This window comes from Anser brachyrhynchus (assembly GCF_964034855.1).
Source record: "Anser brachyrhynchus genome assembly, chromosome: 5".
Taxonomy (NCBI): domain Eukaryota; kingdom Metazoa; phylum Chordata; class Aves; order Anseriformes; family Anatidae; genus Anser; species Anser brachyrhynchus.
In genome coordinates this window covers 8,030,632-8,049,986 of record NC_137699.1, presented here as the reverse complement: position 1 = coordinate 8,049,986, position 19,355 = coordinate 8,030,632, and the positions used below count along the sequence as shown (strand labels likewise).

Sequence of the window (19,355 nt, the reverse complement as noted above, 5' to 3'; positions counted from 1 at the left end):
TATTTCATATATCTAGTCTAGAAAGAACCTGCATTTTTTACCCTTTGATTTGTCCACTTCATTAAGTGACAACACTGGATGTGGTTTGCTCTTCTCTCCATTAATTGTAGACTCAACCAGGGATCATTTTAAAATCTGGTGAAAGTCACAGCTGGCTCCAGAAATAGTAATCAAACCCGGAGCTCCAATGGGCCTGCAGATGTTTCCTTCACTACATGCTTGGTATACATACTTGGCAGTGAATCAGCACAGTCTTTATCCTCCAGTGTATCCTCCAAAAAAAGTTTGTGAACTGCTACTTCTAATGTACTGCTTCTGTATGCTTGTAACTTCCTACCTCTATGATATTAACATGATATGGAAAGAGTGAGAGCAAACACAGAATCAGCCTCGGGGCATTAATGTGGTAGCATTTAAAATAGTCTAATAATAAGCTCATTAAGTGCTGCCAAAAGTTTTCAAGTTCACAGCTTTGCCACCTCTCCAGATATCTGCTTGAGCTCTGGTAGTCTTTTCCCCAGTTTTCTAAATACGTTGGTTTGACTCAACGTTACATATCAGCGATTCCCTTATGAAATATGGTTCATATTTCATCAAGAATCTATAACCTGATATCTGTTGTCCTTAGACAGTCGAAGTGGAAAAAGGCCAAACACCTCAAAATTTTACTTGTTCCACTGCTAGTTATGGTATACTCCTCATATTGCTCATATTCGTTACATTCTTTACATTGTTATAGATTATCAGTATATCATTTACATTCTTGTATTTCCCTGAAGGAATGCAGCCACTACATTCAACCTAATTTTGCGTTTCAATGACAGACAATAACATGGATTGATGTCATGAGAAAAGGATGCAGTACTGAAGATTAGATCCATCATATTATTTGCTTTTCTGGGCCTGGGTTTTGAAGTCCTCTGAAATTAGCAAATATTTTTTCTATCATGTCAGTGAGGTTTAGTAAGATTTACGGATCTTATTATGGAGTGAGTCACAGAAAACAGCATAAAAGAGAAGCAGACAGCAAAGTTGAAACTAAGCTAAATAACATGGGTTAGCAGTGAAAGAGACCAGCGCTTTGCTCTCCACTTCCCCACCTGAGGAAGTTACAGGGAGCAATGAGGTTGTCTCAGCCTCCTCTTCCCCAGACTCAGCAACCCAAGTGCCCTCAGCCTCTCCTCACAGGACATGCCTTCCAGCCCTATTACCAGTTTTATTGCCCTCCTCTGGATGCTTTCAAATATCTTAACACCCCAATGGCACACTTTCACTAAATTCAGATCCTTACAAGGTTAGAGGAAAAATTCAGGCCCAGAAACTAAATGCTGTATACTATATGCAATTTTATTTTATTTTAAACTTCAAGACCATTTAAAATATTTAACAGATAAGTTATTATGATTCAATTGCAATTTGGTGACTAGCTATAAAATTGGAATTTACTTCTAGTCATAAGTTGAACATCAAATGTCAACTATAACATAATATAGGTTATTATAAAACAGACTACTTATTTTATCAGATTTAACAACTACCGAAACCAAACAATATTGCATATTTTCCACTATTGCGCAAAATTCCTATGTAATCTTACCTACAGAAAACCTAGTGAAGATGTAGAGTACCTTTTCTATGTGCTTTCATTTATGTTCATCTACAGATGTGCCACCACTGATTCCAACTGTAACTGACTGACCAGCAGCTCAGCAGCTCTGTACCACAGCTCAATTCAGAATCATTCCAGCCTTCCCTATGAATGGAGAGGAAAGAAAAAAAAAAAAAAAAAGGGTTTGAATAAGTTAAAAGAACCAGAAAATTCAACAATGTGTCACAAATAGAGAGGTCATTATGCCTGGGTAACCCAGGATATTAACAGTTGCAGAAAGTGAAACACTATCCACAACTTAGCAGTCAATGAGCCCTGCTCAGAACCAGTGATCTTCTGTACAACAAGGGTGGCATTTTACAGTTCAGTGCAAAATGGAACAGACCCTTGATATCTTCATTTGTCCTTTTTCTGTGCATATTTCACAGTGCAACGATTTAGGGTCCATAACGTGTCACTTGTTATACTTATAACTATGGAGTTTACTTGAAATATGTATGCACCAAAAAAAGTTCACTGAACTGCAAAGATTGCAACAAATCTATAGCTTTGAGCCAAAGTAAAGTTTTACTCCAAGTCTGAAACAATGATGGTTAAACATACCGAAAGTCCCATTTGGACAGCCTTTGCTTCTAATGTGTGCATTCACTACAGAAGATCACTTAAAGCTTTGCTAGAAATCAATGGCTCAAAATACTTTTTTTTCATTACGCTCCACTTTAAAATTGCAATGGATACATTTCAGTAGTATTGTGAAAGTACTTTATTTCCAACATTTTACTATACTGGGTATCATAAAATAAAGGACATTGTCAGCATTTCACCTTTGCAAATTTCAGCCTTATTTAAAAAGCTGTAATAGAAAATGCCATTGACAGCTTCTTAGATCACATTGCACTCTTAGAACATTGATAGGTTTTCCATATATATTTCTATGAATATTTTCTGCTTGTCCATCTTTCTGCACAACCATATAATACTTCTGAATAACTGATTAAGATATCTTTGTAAAAATATCAGTCTGCAAAGATGGCTTATCATTTCTAAGAACCTGCTGTATGAGCATAGTTTACTTACTGGAAATGTTTCAGACAACATTATGCTACAGAACAGCAAAATAAACAATAATTGACCTTTATCCTGTGTACAGTAGAACATAATTAAAACATTATTCATTTCAATTAAGTATGAAAATAAATGATTCAGCAACATAGCCAAAAACTGGACTGAAAAATTTCAGAAGTTCTGTATCTGAAATGTCACAGGCCTCGCATTTTCATCTGCTATCTGAAACCACAAATTGAAACACCATGAGAAAATTGCTGGCTTGACTACAGCAGAAATACAAGAAAGCATACAAAAATTCCAGTCTAACAAGCTTCCCATATAAATGTATTTTTAGGTAAATTCAAAGCAGTTTTCAGACCACCCCATTCTTACTTCAGCCATGGTTTCCAGTTATGTGCTTCATATTTAGATTGCTTTTTCACAACTCTTTTTTTTTTTTTTTTTTAAATGCAAATATTAGGTGAACCTCAAGGCAGAATTTAGATGCAAAGGAAGATATGTACTTGACTTGAACAAAAAAAGAAATGCTTTAAACCACAAAGATTAGTACTTCCACTGTATGAAGACCAGTGATCCCCACTCAAATATGATAAAGGTAACATAGCTGTATAATGAGTTGTATAATGAGCATTACACTGTTTATCCTGCATCCTAGAATCATAACAATACCTGCATTGGAAGCCACGTTCTTACTCAAATTTATAATATGATAAATGGACAATTAAAATATGTTCAATTCCTTTTTGCCACATAGTAGAATTAAACACTTCAGGACACGCTGATTTCTTTGCAGTAAACTAGAGATGAGATTTAGCTTAAGTCAAAAGTCTAATAACATCCAGATTTTAAAGGATTAATCAAAAACATTTTTTTTTAAGTGTACGGTCAATCTCTTCCATATACCATAAATAAAATAAAATAAAAGGTAATACATTTAGATAAGACACAGATTTCAGCAATGGCTGTTCCCAGTTATGTGGGATGAAAAAGGAAGTTTCCATTTAGGTATATTAGAAAGAAAACTGATCTATGAATAGCAGAATTAACTAAGTCTATAAATTCAACTACACTCTGAAAAATACATTTATACTCAACTTATTCAAAATATAAACAGCCAGAATGAGCTATTTAATTTGTCCTGTAATTCTTGACAGAAATAAAAGCTCCAAATAATGGTGTAACATTATCCCAGGCTAAAACAGCTAATTGGGTAAATACTCATTCTGCTGACTGAATGATGTGCTACTTACAGTATCACCATCTCCTTTCAGATAAATCTGCACAGTACAAGTAGTTCAAATTTAGCAATAAAGTTGGCAACACGCTAATGTACTTGAGCGTAGAAAGGCTCTGTTGTTGCCAGACCTTTGACTTGAACTTGATAGAGCTGATTTGGCATTCAGCGACTGGTTACATTCATCAAGAGGTGAAGCTTCACAACAAAGATAATGTGGTGGAAGCAATTAGTATTCAGAATATCAATAATAGGTCTTTGGCATGTGACTGTAGGCTAAGAAAGGGTTTATTAGTATCTGATATGTAATATGCTTTAAAAAGCACATTACGAAACTATTTTAATATTATACTGAAAATCATATATTTTTCATCACAGAAATACTTAAAATATATATTCTAATTTATTTAATCCAAGCTGTTCTGATATTCACATATACATTTTCTAATACATTTCAAAAACTTTAAAAAGTTAAATATACTTGTTTCCATTAAAGTGCATGGAAAAGTGACAAAAAGCAGTTTTCTCTCTTTCTTTAGGAATAAATTTGGAAAGCTTAGCATTTGCTTTTCATGGCATCAGATTATTCCATGTTGTCAGTGAGGATGAGTTAAAATAGGACAACAGTAGTAACAGTTTTCCTATAGTCTCCATTGTCTCCAACAGAATCCCTGACAAAGGATAAAATCATTGCTCTGGGCTAGCCAACAACTGTATCGAAGACGCTGTCTCTATCCTTCCATCCAAAATTTGAATATCAACTCTCATTTGAATACGCTCCCTCTGCTGTCAGTTAAGAGAACAGAAATACAGGGATAATTCTTGACTACCAAGGCAGTCCAGTCGTTAAACATATATCATATGTCACAAGGAGCTGGTTTACTCCTAGTTGCCTTGCTGCAGCAGAAAGGCCACGGTAAAACAGAAGGTAAAAACAAATCCACTATTTAAAAAATAAATTTAAAAAAATGAAAATTCATTAAGAAAATGCTTTTGTTAGGCTTTGGTGACCAAAACAAAGCAAAAGAATAAGTCACAGAAGCATTCATGTTGGAAGGGATCTTGTAAGCATATCCACTCCAACATCCTGTTCAGAGCTGGGTCAACACTAATTCAAACCTAGTTCTTTATGGCTTTATCCATTAAGGTCTTGGAAACCTCCAAGGATGGAGATTCCACAACGTGTTTTGGCATTTTGTTTCAATACTTAATCATGCTTAAAGGGATTTTATTTCCCCCCCTCTTCTACCATTATACCTCCTCTCATTCAATTTATGACCACTGTCTTTCATTCTGGCATTTCAGTCTGGGGCTGAATCACATGGACAACAAAAATAGTAATGAAATCTAATAAAAAAGTCATTAATTTGACCAAGAGATTGTTTGAATAAAAGTTTAGAATCAAATCAAATTTGCACTGACTTATGCACTCTCTAACCATACTTACCAACTTCAGTAATTTCTCAGAATATCTGAATAGTTGGAAAGGTTTATTTTAAATGAATGGAGTTTAAAATAAGATGGGAGTGGTAACACTTTCAAATATACACAAGTAGGTTACTTCTGCTTTTTGAGGAGAATTATTTTATATTCACTTATTGTTCTACTCTTTACAGGAATTTACAGGATATTTATAAGAACAATGACTGTCACGGTAATGATTATATTAACTTCTAGTATTATTTCAACCATGCCTTTTTCAAAGTAAGGTTAGTTAAAAGTTCTTAGTTATGTCTTTACATTTCCTATAACTACTTCCTGTCATCAGCTTATGCTTTCACAACCACAAGGCTAAGACACTATAATTCCTTCCAAGCACAGTAAAGCTTTCTTTACTACTTTATCAGAGAACTGGAAGAAAAAAAAAACACCACCACAAAAGCCAGCTTCCCCTGCACTCTCACTTCATGAATGTTTCACTGATTCAGAGTTCTCTGCAATACTGTTATGTAAATGGAAAAAATAAAAAAGGGTTTACTTATGATATAAGCATTTTAAGATTTTTTTTTTCATGGTGACTTGGTACTGTGGCTACACTAACAAAATAATAAAATAAAAGATTTTCTCCTAGCAATTAAACAAAGGAATATATAATAATATATCATTCATGTTTTAGCCCAAGAAGTTATTTTTTCTGCAGGGTACTGATTCTCACTTTATAAAATTCAATCCTGTTTGAAATTCAAATGAATCTATAGCCTTTTCAACTCTGAATTACTGAAGCCACTGCTCTTTTCATAAGGAAAATATTTGAAATATAGGGAGAACACAAACAGTTAAAGAAGAATAAGTTCCCTGTGTTGTCCTTCATGGTCACTTTCATACCTTCTTCATACCTTCTACAGCCCACATCTAACAGAAACATCAGGAGGACTGCCCTTCTCCTCATTTCTTCCTCCACACTTGTTGGGAGCAGAAACATTACAGCTCCCATGATCTTGTGTTGCAAGGAAGATCAGACCTTTTCAGAAGTGGTAATTCTTCATTAAAAGTATACACTTTTGCACAAAGAAGCAATTATAACAGATGTTTCACTGTGTCATCTTATGGAATTAATCAGTATTTCTGAAAACACAGGAATATGGACACTGAGATGGACTTGGTTCCTTGAGAACACCAAACCAAAAATAACTAAGACAGACCTTCCAAAACTGATGAAATTCAAGCTTTTATAACATCGTCCTAAAAATATGAAATTTGTACCTTACACAAAATTGTCTGCAAAGCTCAGTTCAGGTACCCATATGTTTTATGTCCATGGCTGATTTTTCACACTGTTACAGAAGGTAGTATCACAGCCTATGGGCACAATATCTAGTGATCAGTCATAGATTAGCCAGAGGCCATAACATCAGGTGGTACCGATAGCTTTGGTAGCTCATTTTCTCAGTAGCAAACACAAAATACTTTGGATCAACCTAAACATATCAAAATTAATGTTATTTTACTTACAATTTTGCCCTATTAATGAAGTCAAAGTATATCAATGAATACAAAATGCACTTTGGACTTACCATGCAAAGCTATCTTTCTGTTTTATGCAGAAGAGTTGTATTGGCTTATTTCCACAACGAAATCATAGCAGTATGATCCAGTAAGTCGGTTAAAGGCTTTAACCTTTCAGTACTTCATTTAGTGGTTGATCACAGACCAACTCCCAGGAATACAGACAATACTGTTGTGACAGTGCTTAAAGAGTCAGAAGCATGCTTCTCTTAGCCCACTTCAAATGTTTAAAAAATGCACAACCAGAACAGAACCTACAACAAACAACAGCGGCCACAACTTCCTTTTCGGAGACTTCAACTTTTTCAGTTTTACAGTTTCTTCAAGGCTAGCAGCCCACGACAGTCAGCTGGAGAGTTAGGAACCAACTGAGCTAGATCACGTAGAGCTGCAAACAAAGTTGCCAGTTTGCAAAGCAGTAAAAAATTACACTGTTTTATTGTGCCACACAAAACTCCTATCACATACATTTCAGACAGGGTACTTTCATTGCACTAACCATTAGACAGTTTCCCTTAAACACATATAAGAAAACATCAAATTGACCTTCAATTAAAGTATAAAACCTAGAAATGGAAACAAGAGACTAATGTATCTAACAAAAGCCTACATTAAAAAAAAGAGTAAATAACTATAAAAAAAGGTTTTGTTAATTAGTTACCTAAGTGAAAGTTTGAAATATTAAAAATATTAGGGGAAAAAATTTCAATAAAGAATGGTGTGTATTCTAATCAATAATGTAAGTAGTATGAGTTTCTTCCTCTTATAATTTTTTTTGGTATTGACAAACATTCATTTTGATAACCACAGTTCAACAAAGCATTTTAGTAATGGGCTAAAGCATTATGAACTTAGCATGTTCATAATTGTTCACAGTTCATAAATGGGTCTCCATCTGTTATGCTCTCTTTTATTCAAAATGCCTTGGCTGGTGCTTATATATAACATCTAGTAGCACAATGGAAAATTGGACCTGAAATATCCATAGAATACTGAAAATTTCCCAGTTGAATGAAAGAAATCAGCAAACTTTACAGATACATTTAAATTGTTCCACTTTCTGCAAAAGAACACCAAAGTGTACAGAATAACTTCTAAAACCCAGTAAAAATAGTATAAAAATAGTAAAAATATTTTGAACTCTACAAGAGCAAAACTTATTTACCAAAATCCCACCACCCTGCCCCCCCAAAAAACAATAGCTGATGAAATGCTGAGATTGATATCACTTGATTAGTCATCTATCCCAGCTTGCTGGTTTACAGCTGATCTTTCTCAGCACCAATAAAAGAACAACAGGTTGTAATTGCCATGGTTAGCTGCAATCCCAAGCTTATGCGCAAGGATTATACATCCTGAATTCCACTCTGCTGGAAAGGTTTTACTTGGCAATAAAAGATTAACAGCCAGGGGCTCAGCTCTAATACCTAAACCTGAAGACATTTTAAAAGTATATACATCCAGAACATGCATCTGAGCCTTTTGTCTCTTAGTGTAATCCTCTTAGCATTTTCCTTACCTCACTGAACTTCAAGATTTTGAAAATAAAAATATATCTGGCACCTTTACTCTGAATTTAGCTTTAAAAACTGCCTTTTGAAGATATCATACTATAATTTATAATAGTGTTCATTCCAGATACACAACTGTTGGATTATTTCATCCAGCTTTCTAATACCAAAGCCAATATATATTATCAGCACAGTTTGTTTTTTTAAAAGCTTGTATTAGCTATCCCTGACATTCTTACAATATAGTGGCACTAGCAATCTTCATATGTTCTTGATAACGTGGCTTTGAGATGTTGGATGACTGTGAGCTGATAAAATATAAATAACAATGCATGGTGAATAAAAATCGTTTAACTTTACTATTATAAAAAAAGTTAAGTATATTATTATTCTGTTGCCCAAATGAAGTTGTGTAAAACTTCAAGTTAGAGAAGTGCTAATCACTTCTCAGCTTCTTCTGTATGCATCCTTCTTTCATCCCACCACGCAAGGGAACTAACTGTTCCAGTGGTGTCTGCTGAGTTTTACACAGTAACAGAGTCAGACCGGGAATTTATCCAAAGCTGTTAGAGTTTGCATTGCAGTGATCATAGTGGCAAACTGTCTGCATAAAGACTCTTAAATCAAAAATATTTAAATTCCTGTAAAGACAAGTCAGACGCAAAATGAAGGTCAGAACTGGTTTGTCCATGACTGAGGAACAGGAACAGCCGGGAGAGTGAGATTCATGTCAGTTCGCCTGAGATATCTATATCTGAGATAGTTGGGGTCTACAGTCAATGAAGCATAAGCACCAGTAAAGTGCAATTCAACAAACCTACATAGAAATGTACTTTAAGATGAAATGAGTAGCTCTTCACAGATGTGTATTCACCTCAATTAACCATAAAGGGAATCTAGATAACTCAATGTATGTAACTACTTTATACTGTATGGGTTATCAGTCCTAATTCAGTACTTCATTCTTTGGGATAAACTGCCTCGATTTTACATGAATAATCAAACTCATCTGCACCTAAATACCTAAATATTCAGTTATTAATGCACTTGAAATAAGTTAATTGCTTTTGTATTGAGGCACTTTACGTAAAAAAAAAAAAAAGGTATTAGAATAACATTCTAAAATATTATGTTCTGTAAATACAAAGACATACTCCTAGTAGAGGAGCATATATCTATTTTGCTACAGATGCTTGACTTGCATTCATTTCAAAATCTTTTATGAAATGAAATACCATAAAAATGTTTAATTGTTGGACAATACAAATTTACAGTACATTCTCAAAATTAATGAAACAGTAACAGCATCTTACTGGTTCACAGACTGTACAAAGAAAAAGCAAGTCACAAAAACCAGGAAATGAGAAAGATACAAAGCAAAATAACTCTTAAGTAACATCAGTTTCATTGCACTGCAATAAAAATGAATATACTGACTTTCTATTGTATAAAACAGCTATTCGTGTCAATCCTAGTCAAGCTGTGAAGTGCATATTAATCTGTACACTTGGCATTTTCTGGGAGTCCTGTACAAGCTTCCCCAGCTAAGAGTAAACAATGACAAACAGATTCATTTTAAGAACTTTGGAAAGGATATATTTTCTTTAACGAGTGTTTTCTTATAAGAATTCCATTGGGGTCTCATCTTGCTATTTAGAAAACAGAGTAAGTGTACAAATAGTACACATTTATAGGTCTTTTATTAAGGTAGCTTATTCAGCACAAAGCCAAAGTAAACTCAAATCGTAAAATCAAAATGTTCCAGTTAAAGCGGAACAAAGAAGAAAAACAAAGATGATCTAATTCTGTTTTTGCTCTGACCCCAAGTGTAGCATAAAACAGTCCTCAGACTGTTCCAAACAATCACAGTGATAATGACTGCAGGGATTATAAGAGCAGAGCAATGTTCCAGACATTTTCTCTCTCAGCCACAATTCTAACATCCTTTAAATTGCAAGCCTTAGAGAAGAAGAGAGAATGATGGTGAGCCAGTTTTCTAACAACATATCTCCAGGGGAATGCAAGGTTTACCTGCAGGCTTGGAATTTTGCTGTGAACTCCAACGAGGGGAGGCTTTCCCCTAGTATTCGTAACAGATATCAAATAGTGTACGATCCATTTTCCGAAGTTTCTACTTTCTCCCTATGAAAAGATAGCATTATCCTATATGAATACAAAAACAGAAATTAAGTTTATCTTGACAGATACATTTCTGAGGTTTTCTTCACAGAATCAACTTGGATTCAGTACTCGTACATGAGCCGGCCCACAGGAAAAGCTGTGCATTCACAGTGAAGCTTTACTTGGTCATCTCAGCAAAATTAAGCATGGAAGAGATGAAGGACAGCAGGGGGGAAGAGATGTATAAGCAAAAGTTGTAACTAGTTACAGATGCACACAAGCATTGCATTAAATAATTGTATAGAAGCCATTGCAAAGAATTTGATTGTGGAAACCTCAACTATTCTCCAGAGAGTAAGCCAGCGAGCAAGAGCAATTAAAAGCCTGTAAGAAATTAGACTATTATTGTTGTGGATCACTGACTTTCCAGGCCAGTATTTCAGAATTAACACTCACATGCAATAATGAAAATATAGAATCTAAACCTGCAAGCACATACACTTATGTCTGCTTTGAGCACATAAGCAACCTCCTTACGTTGAAGGAAGGCACTCATACGTTTCATGTATGCTACTCAGAACTGAACTTGAATATGCAAGCACTTACGGGATCAAGGTTATCCACGGAACAAAAGTGCACGTAAAGCACTAAGAAACACAAGCAGCTTCGATTTTTCATGTCAGCTATTATTAAGGTATGTTTTAACAGATACCAAAACAAGTGCCCTTCATTTTTATTTTCATTTTCCAGAATTGATATAGCCTATTATATTTTTGTGGACAAGAACGGAGATAGTATGATTTATTTTAGGTCACATCCTGTTACATAAGAACGAAGAAATATATTAAATTATTTGTATACCTGTTCAAACTATGAAGAACTAATGATAATGTTATATTGTTATCAAGCAGCACACTTCTAGGTTGATTTGCAAGGCTAGCTTTTCAGTCTTTCGATTTCCTTTAAATCTTTCCTCCCTACACTTTCTCTCTAAGCCTGATTATTTTATTATTTCAGAGAACTTTGACAAAGCAGGAGTTAACACACTTGTCACATCCAATCAGCAGATAAACATTAAGATCCAGAAAAGTTTTATAAATAAACTGTGATACCACTGTTTTCAGCTGCAGACATTCTGTCAAAGGTCAACCTCAGAACACAATATAAGGGAGATCTGGAAGCAGAAATAACATGAAGGCTGACCTTTGAGTTAAATCAAACAGCTGTAAAAAAAAGTAATGAGATTATATATACACAGTGTAACAATGAAAGTCCCGCAGAATGAATTAAGAGAGGAAATGCTAACACCTATATTTCACTTTTATATGTCGGACAGAAGGTTAACAATCTCACAGCCACTTGCTGGTATTAGTTCAGGTACTTCCACCTCAGACACTAATTCTCTCCGCAGCCAGCTTTTTGTCTTTATTAACCTATAGGTCGTAGACACCAATCATACTGAATTATACTTTTAGTGCTAGCTTTTCTGGTGACATAAACAAGAACTGTTTGGGAAAAGTTTGGAAAAAAAGATATTAGAAATACACGATCATCTTTACTGCCCTGCAATTCTAGCCATTATAAAAAGTGTTTAGACAAAATATGAATAAATTAGGCATGCTTAAATATTATTTAACTAAACTACAATGCTGAAATATCCACTGAAGATGAGTTACTAGTAGATGATCTATTATACAGCTATATATCTGAGAGCATTCAATCTGTTAGAAAATGAAATTGGGAACAAAATATTATCTTTTAAACACAGGATATTGTAAGAGACTTGTCTTGAAAATTCATATGATTATTTTTGGATACAAATCACATTTTTCAGATAAACTAGAGAAAATACGATTTTGTATGTCTTTTCCTCCAACATTTTCCATTTAACAGCATTTTGTGCATAATGAGTTTCTAATACACAGACTTATTTTCATGTTGTCAGTTTGGGTCTTTGAGGCAGATAATCAGAAACCAAGGTTAGCAGTTTGCTTATTTTTTATTTTTATTTTAAAACTGCAGGGGTACTGAGCAGGCAGCTCAACTTCAAAAACAAACAAGCTACTTTTAATTAACTCTGGTAACATCACCCAATATTAGTTGTCTGTTTGACTTTTTAAGAAGAATTCTGTAATTGACTGGAATACAACTTTGTAACATTGTAAAAGAGACACATCAGTCACACTGTGAAATAAAATGGTATTGGCACAATACTACTGCTCTTCTAAGGAAATCCATTGGTTGTCAGGAAAAAAGAGTAGAACTGCTTTTGAAATCTGACTGCAATAGCTATTCATTATTAATAATCATGCAATAGCCCACCTTCCCTTTTTCATTAAATTACAAACAAGTATGTCCTATTAGTTTAAAACTGGTTATACGAATTACAAAAACAATCATTCTCTGATGTAAGAAATATGGTCAAATTGGGCATATATAAAGTAATAAACGTATGAGTAAAACAAAAGGAATAATGTGTTTCAGTTAAAATCTTTTCTGAATAATGACTGGAAGATTTGCCACTTTAAAATTATTTTACTTATTTTCTTATTTTTAATCAATTCTGAACATACCTAGAATATAGATTCAGCGCAGGCATTTTCTGAATCAATTAGCTTGATCACTGGTGCAATCAAACATCCAGATCACAGCTAGATTTTCAAGTTAACTCATGGCTTAAGGATTTAGGCAGGTGTCTAGTAGCTTTTTCAAAAGTGCATAGTCACATAAAATATTTTAATAGATGTAAACATTTCAAGGTGATTCTGAAAAAAACAGCAAGCATCTGATCTCACCTTTTAGTTCCCCAAACCCTTTAATTCTTAGTGTGCCATTTTCGTTAAAAAAAAAAAAAATCTACAAAATGAATAACTTGGTTCTGTTTCTTCCGCATCCTAAACATGTTTCCATTCTATATTTTAAGAATTTAACATAGCTTTGAGTATCTTCATTAAAAAGTCTTAAAATGTTAATGCAAAAAGCCACAATGAATTTAACTCAGTCTTCACTTCTTGTTTGAGAGACGAATCCAGAAGTTTCCTGTCATTATATGCATAATTTCCTGATACTTCAACATGATCACAACAGATAGCATGGCAATGAATAAACAGCACAGCCATTTTTCATGAGGAAATGGGTAATTCTGTGCTGGAAATGATAAATCTAAAAAAAATAAAGCACCCACCAACCACGGTGAGGGTGTAACAGCTTGAATGCATCCTGAGGAGGGAAAAAGAAAAAGCTTTTGTAGGCCAATCTTTATAAAGCTTTACCAATTTAGCTTTCTTTCTACTGCTATTGGTGCTTAAGAGGTTAAGACTTTATTTGTGAAAACAGAGAGAGATAGCAGGGAATCATGTTGTCTGCAGCTTCATAAGTCTTGCTTAAGATCCTTTTCAATTACCATCCATTTCTCCTTTAAAAAGGGACAAAAAAATAGAGGAGTGGAAACAGGTCAGGGCAGTCTGTGACAATGACAGTGTGATGGGCTTGGACCCCCTGTGGTGTTTCCATCTGCTATCATTAAGGTGACTACTCAGACATGAAAAAATCCCTCTTGCTGTGCTGACAGGCAGACATCAAGAACTATGACAAGGCATTAAGACAGAAAGTAGAGACAGAGATGTCATATTCCACAAACAATACTGCCTCAAACAAGACCTCTAAAATTTTATCGGAATTTAAAATAAAAATCAAAGGGCTTTTACCTGGAAGTTATCAAACTTCCTCTCTTGTTAGTTTGACAACGAAGATATTGCTGACAGTCACAGTCACAAATGCTTGGCTGCTACCTGCAAACTCCGCCATAAGAAACCCAATGTTTTTGCTCACTGTTCAATAAAAGTGAGTTTTTAATTTTTTGACCTTTCTCATCGAAAAGCTGAGAAGGAAGACTGAGGCCTGATGGTCTGGAGCATGTTAAACATTGGAGTCTTTGGTGGATCACGTAAGCAATAACGAGAAAAGAATAAACTAACAAGGCAGGGGTCTACGATAAACTGTTTTCCTTCGTAACAAACGAAGTCCAAACAAATGATAATTAAATTCATACTGAATGTTAAGGGAAGTGTGAAATGACTGCAATGTTTATCTCGGTGTAAAGTAACAAAATGAGCACAGGCTTTTAACCAGCAGGGGGGGCAACAGGATTATGATTGAGCTCTGACCCCTTGGCACGGGGAGCGCAGGCAGATGTGGCAGCGGCACCGGGCGGGCGCTCAGCCCCCGCGGCCGCAGCAGCCCTCTGCAAAGCCCCTGCTCGTCGTGCCCATGCGGGAAGAACCGGTTTGCTGCCGGTCTTTCCATGTCCCGGCAACTTTTAGCGGGAGAGCTCCTCTCCCTTCTTGCCAAGCCGTACATGATCAATACTTTGACAATAATATCGCAAGCCTCATTTAACAATTTCTGCCTGCATCTCAACTTGCCCTCAGCAGAGCAGCCTGATGAGATGCCCGTGAACGTGAGGCGTGCCATACTGCATCGTTTCTTTCAGAAGCTGACTGGTAATGTCATTGCGGAAGGTATTTCATTTCCAGGATTTCACCCTTCCATCAGGCGGCCTCCAGACATATGCTGCATCCAATTCTTGGGCATGTAGTGGTGACGCTCAGTTTGCTGTTTCATCACAGTGAAGACTGTTCTCAATCTTAGCTCCTCTTCCTTTTGCTACCTCCTTTGGACTAAAAAGCAATTTCTCTGTGAACACTACTATCGCTTGAAGCATGGTTAGAGATTTTGGCATTCTTCAGTTAGCTCTGGTGCAAGCGCTCATCTCTCCTTCTGCACAGTCTCATGTATTTTTTCCCAAACCCTTTGTGTCTTCACCCATGACAGCGTAACTGAATGACCTCCTCGTTAAATTGCCTTCCAATCTCACCTATCAGGATCTCATTAGAATCACATGCTAGGCAAGGGGAAGCAGTGCTAGGCAGAGCAATAGGTAAAAGTTCTCTGCAGTGATAAATTGTCTATATTAAGCTTCTGGTTTGAGATCAAGATTTTATTTTTTAAATACTCCAGTTCTAGAATGGCTATGGTTAATAAGGATTAACCTAAATACTCAACTCACTCTCAGTGGAGAGTGAGCACTAAGCACCAAATGTTTCCCAGACTGTTACACCAATTCCCATAGTATTCCGATACCTGTGAATTAATGAATATTAATCAGTTAAAATCAATCTTTGAAGTATCTAACAATTACTCACAGAAAGAGTAAGACAATACCCTAATAGTTGAAATTGTATTTATTGCTCACTGAATTTTACACGCTTATTCAGTCTGTAGCAATACGAAAAAATGCATTTTATTAAGATTTGAAATCTGATTTTTCATAAATTTTGAATTTTGTTAAGCTTGTAAATTTCCTTACATCAGCTATATAAGAAAAAGTAAAAAAGCTATGCATAGTTCATTTTCTTCTGTCGAGCTACAGAAGAAATGCAGATATTACAGCTGTACTGGTTACCAACGCTTAAATTATTTCAGCCTGGTTTAAGGGGAGTTTTTGCTTTATTTAGATTAAATGAGATTTAAAATCTTAAAGTCATTTAGTCTAAACTAGTTGTTTAGGATTTTTTTTTATAGTCCATGGGATGGGATAAGTACTTACGTAGGGCAATTCACATTGGTTTTAGTATTGAACAACTTTTCACATAGTTACTTAGCTCTCCTTTGACAATATAAGCAATTTTGACAACTAACTTATATTAGGTACTTAAATGCTATTAGCAGATATTGTAACCCCACCATCTGTCTTTTTAACCCTGACTCCTATCTCTTAATTAAAGAGAATTCTAGCATGAATTTCAGTGAAAAAAATGCAATTTCTATTCAAAAATATTGGAATAATGAAATATGCATACAAACATTAAATAGAGGCTACAATCAAGGTTGCCAATGCACCTCATTATCAAAAATCTTTTGCCTTTGACGCATCCATGCCTAATCCTTCCTATTTACACCAGCTGAAGTTATCCGACACCATTTAGCTCCCCCCCATCTAGACACTATGATGCACCCCCCCCCCAACAGGCTTTTACACATCCCATGACACGTGTTGACATGGAGATAGCCACACTTACAGAAGCCTCAGAACAACCAATTTAAGAGACTACAGAAAAGACAAAAATATCCCCTCATGTCAAGATTTTGAAAGAATAATTCATAAAGATAAGGATAAAGGGAAAATCAGGTAGTTTTATTTGGGTTAAACTGAAGACAGGAAACAAGCAAGAAATTCAGAAGCTATAGGAATACTCCATGCTAAAAAATGGAAACTCATACATCTAAGAAAAATTCGCCAGAAGAGCTTGACTTCTTCCACATCTTAATAATCATCATCATTGCAATTAGAAGTGCTTTTGCTAACATTTGAAATGGCAAACATATCTATTGATGGCTGTGGGTCTAAAGACTGGGACTATGAATATCCTGAATATCATATCTAAGCAATAACAGAGACCAAAGTTCTTACCAACCTCTCTGGAATTTTGGAAGAGTATCAGACAGCACTGGTGCTGAGGCCTGCAATGCCTGCACATCTTGACTGAGCTGGGAATGAAATCACTCACCTCTAGCAGGTGGTTTACCAATATTGGCATTGAGACCTGCGCTTGAAGAGGACAAGAATGACAGGCAGGCTGCTTAAACTTCTAAAGGCACATCCAGTTAATTATATTACTGAACATTATGCCTGAAGAGAGGCAAAGAACAGTGAGAAATAAGATTTTCCAATATGGGAGGAGAAAAACAGTTGTCCAATTGTATGGGAGAAGGTATGAGATTGACAAATACCTTCCCTCCTTGCTAAACAAAGCTTACTTTTTCCATTGTGAAACTAGGATTGAAGATGCTAAGCATTAAAAAAGGACAGAGTTTGCACAAACAGTGAGGGAAAATCAAGGATATGTCAATAAAAGCAAACACTCCAGTAAGGAAATTTACAGGGATAGAGCATGGTACACACAGAATAGCAAAGAACCTGACATGAACTTCAAGAAACCATCAAGAAAAGATCAAAGTGTAAATAAGATCATAGGGGTCCTTTTTTTATTTTTACAGCTTGTTTTATGTGCCTTTTATGTGTGGAAGAAATAAATAAAGAATATTTTGTTTGAACTTTAATCAACTCACAGATTCCATGAACACAAGGTCTTATAGGTAGCAATCCCTGTTTTAACAAGAGAAAAAAGGGGTTCCATCCCCAGAGACCCCTACAGTAAAACCTGGGATCATTCACCTACAATGAATGTGGGTTTCATTGACATTGAGTGGTGCATTGACTCTCTCTATAAAAAAACGTTTAATCTAGCAGACAAAAGTAGAACAAATCAGGCATAATTTGAAAAACAAAACAACTTTTTTTTTTAAAGTGTGTAGTAATATGACAGATTCTTTACTGCACAAAAACTGTAAAGTGAATGTCACCTTTCTAAGACTGTACTTTAAGTAGGTGTTGAGAATTATGCAGGAATCATTGGGCAAAATCCTCAGTACAGCCACCTTTCCTGGTTTTCTGGTCTCTGAAATGAGCATCTGACAATGATGAATGGTATCTTAAAGCATCTCAATGTGTTCATTTGAAAGGTATCTTTATTCATAAACATACCTTAACAATTTCACTCATAGGCAGGCTGTGAGGAGGTAGTCACACTCTCTATCCAAAAAGATAGACTATTAAATCTTAAATTCTCTAAGCTATTTGTCACTGCCCTTCAACTGAGATGTGATAATCATCTGAGAGCTCTTGGTGGGTTTCTTTCAGTGCAAAACAGGTTTGCCTAAGTGAGCAGACCTTAACATCATTGTCCCTAGCCCTAGTGAACCCAGCTGCTGTTGGCAATCAATAGCGGTAGCATTCTAGTGCATAATGTTGTGTGTCACGCAACATGACTTTGAACAGATCTCCTTAAAACAAGCCTGACAGTAATGGCTTGCAAGAATAGACTTCCACTGCTTCCAGTATTGATAGAGCAGATCCGATATTAACAGTGGCAAAGTTCTTAAGAATTCCTCTAGTTAATATCTTAGTAAGATATCACAGGGAAAAGTAGAATTGAAAAGTGGTAGCAGAAATGGAACAATGGTGAAACATTGATAGAAAAAAAAACACCACACATTGGGATTAGACAAGTTGAATTTATGACAGACATGTATTTTCACAAAATAATGCCCTCAAGCAATTCTTGGATTAGCCTATTCACAAATAAAACAATTTGTGGATGGAATTATTTCACCTCAGACAGGTTCTTATGTAAACTTTGAACACAATAGCACAGTTAAGAAGCTCTCAATGGTTAACCCTAATAACTTAGAGAAAAAAACTAAACTACAGAAGTAATGAAACAGAAGAACCCTTGTACAGTATAATAATTATGAGAAATGCTAATTTACTATTCAACAAAAATACTGTATTGCTCTGTCCCTGGATCTCTATGGGGTAAAACAATTGTTCTGCCATAAACAAAAACGAAAGGATGAGATGAATGAAAGAAAAAGCCCCATTGGGGAAGGACTGAAGAGAACAAAACTTAGCAGTTTTCAAGAAGCAGCAGCTACATGTTTTTTAATGTTACTGTGTATTTGTTGAGTTCAGAAAGACACTGCTTTAAAATACAGTATTATTTATTAGACTTTTTTGCCCCTGACAGATCTCACTGAATATATTTTATTCATGATATTTGAAACAGGAAGTCTCCATATGTCATGTAATTTTCAGGTTATCTGGCATTTTGTCAGATGGATTATGAAATCAGTATTTTGACCTGGCAAGAATAAATAGTTCTATAGACACCCAAAAGATATCTGA

At 35.3% G+C, this 19,355-nt stretch overlaps 1 long non-coding RNA gene across 1 annotated transcript in view; it reads right to left on the bottom strand.

Annotated features, from left to right (window-relative positions):
* The window catches only part of LOC308196375, a 167,714-nt gene that overhangs the window by 42,117 nt on the left and 106,242 nt on the right, over positions 1–19,355 (bottom strand). Inside the window, exons 7-8 of the long non-coding RNA XR_013952171.1 lie at positions 10,460–10,570; positions 1,598–1,753 (exon numbers count right to left, since the gene is read on the bottom strand). This is a non-coding gene — a long non-coding RNA (uncharacterized lncRNA). The remainder of the gene's footprint in view (positions 1–1,597; positions 1,754–10,459; positions 10,571–19,355) is intronic.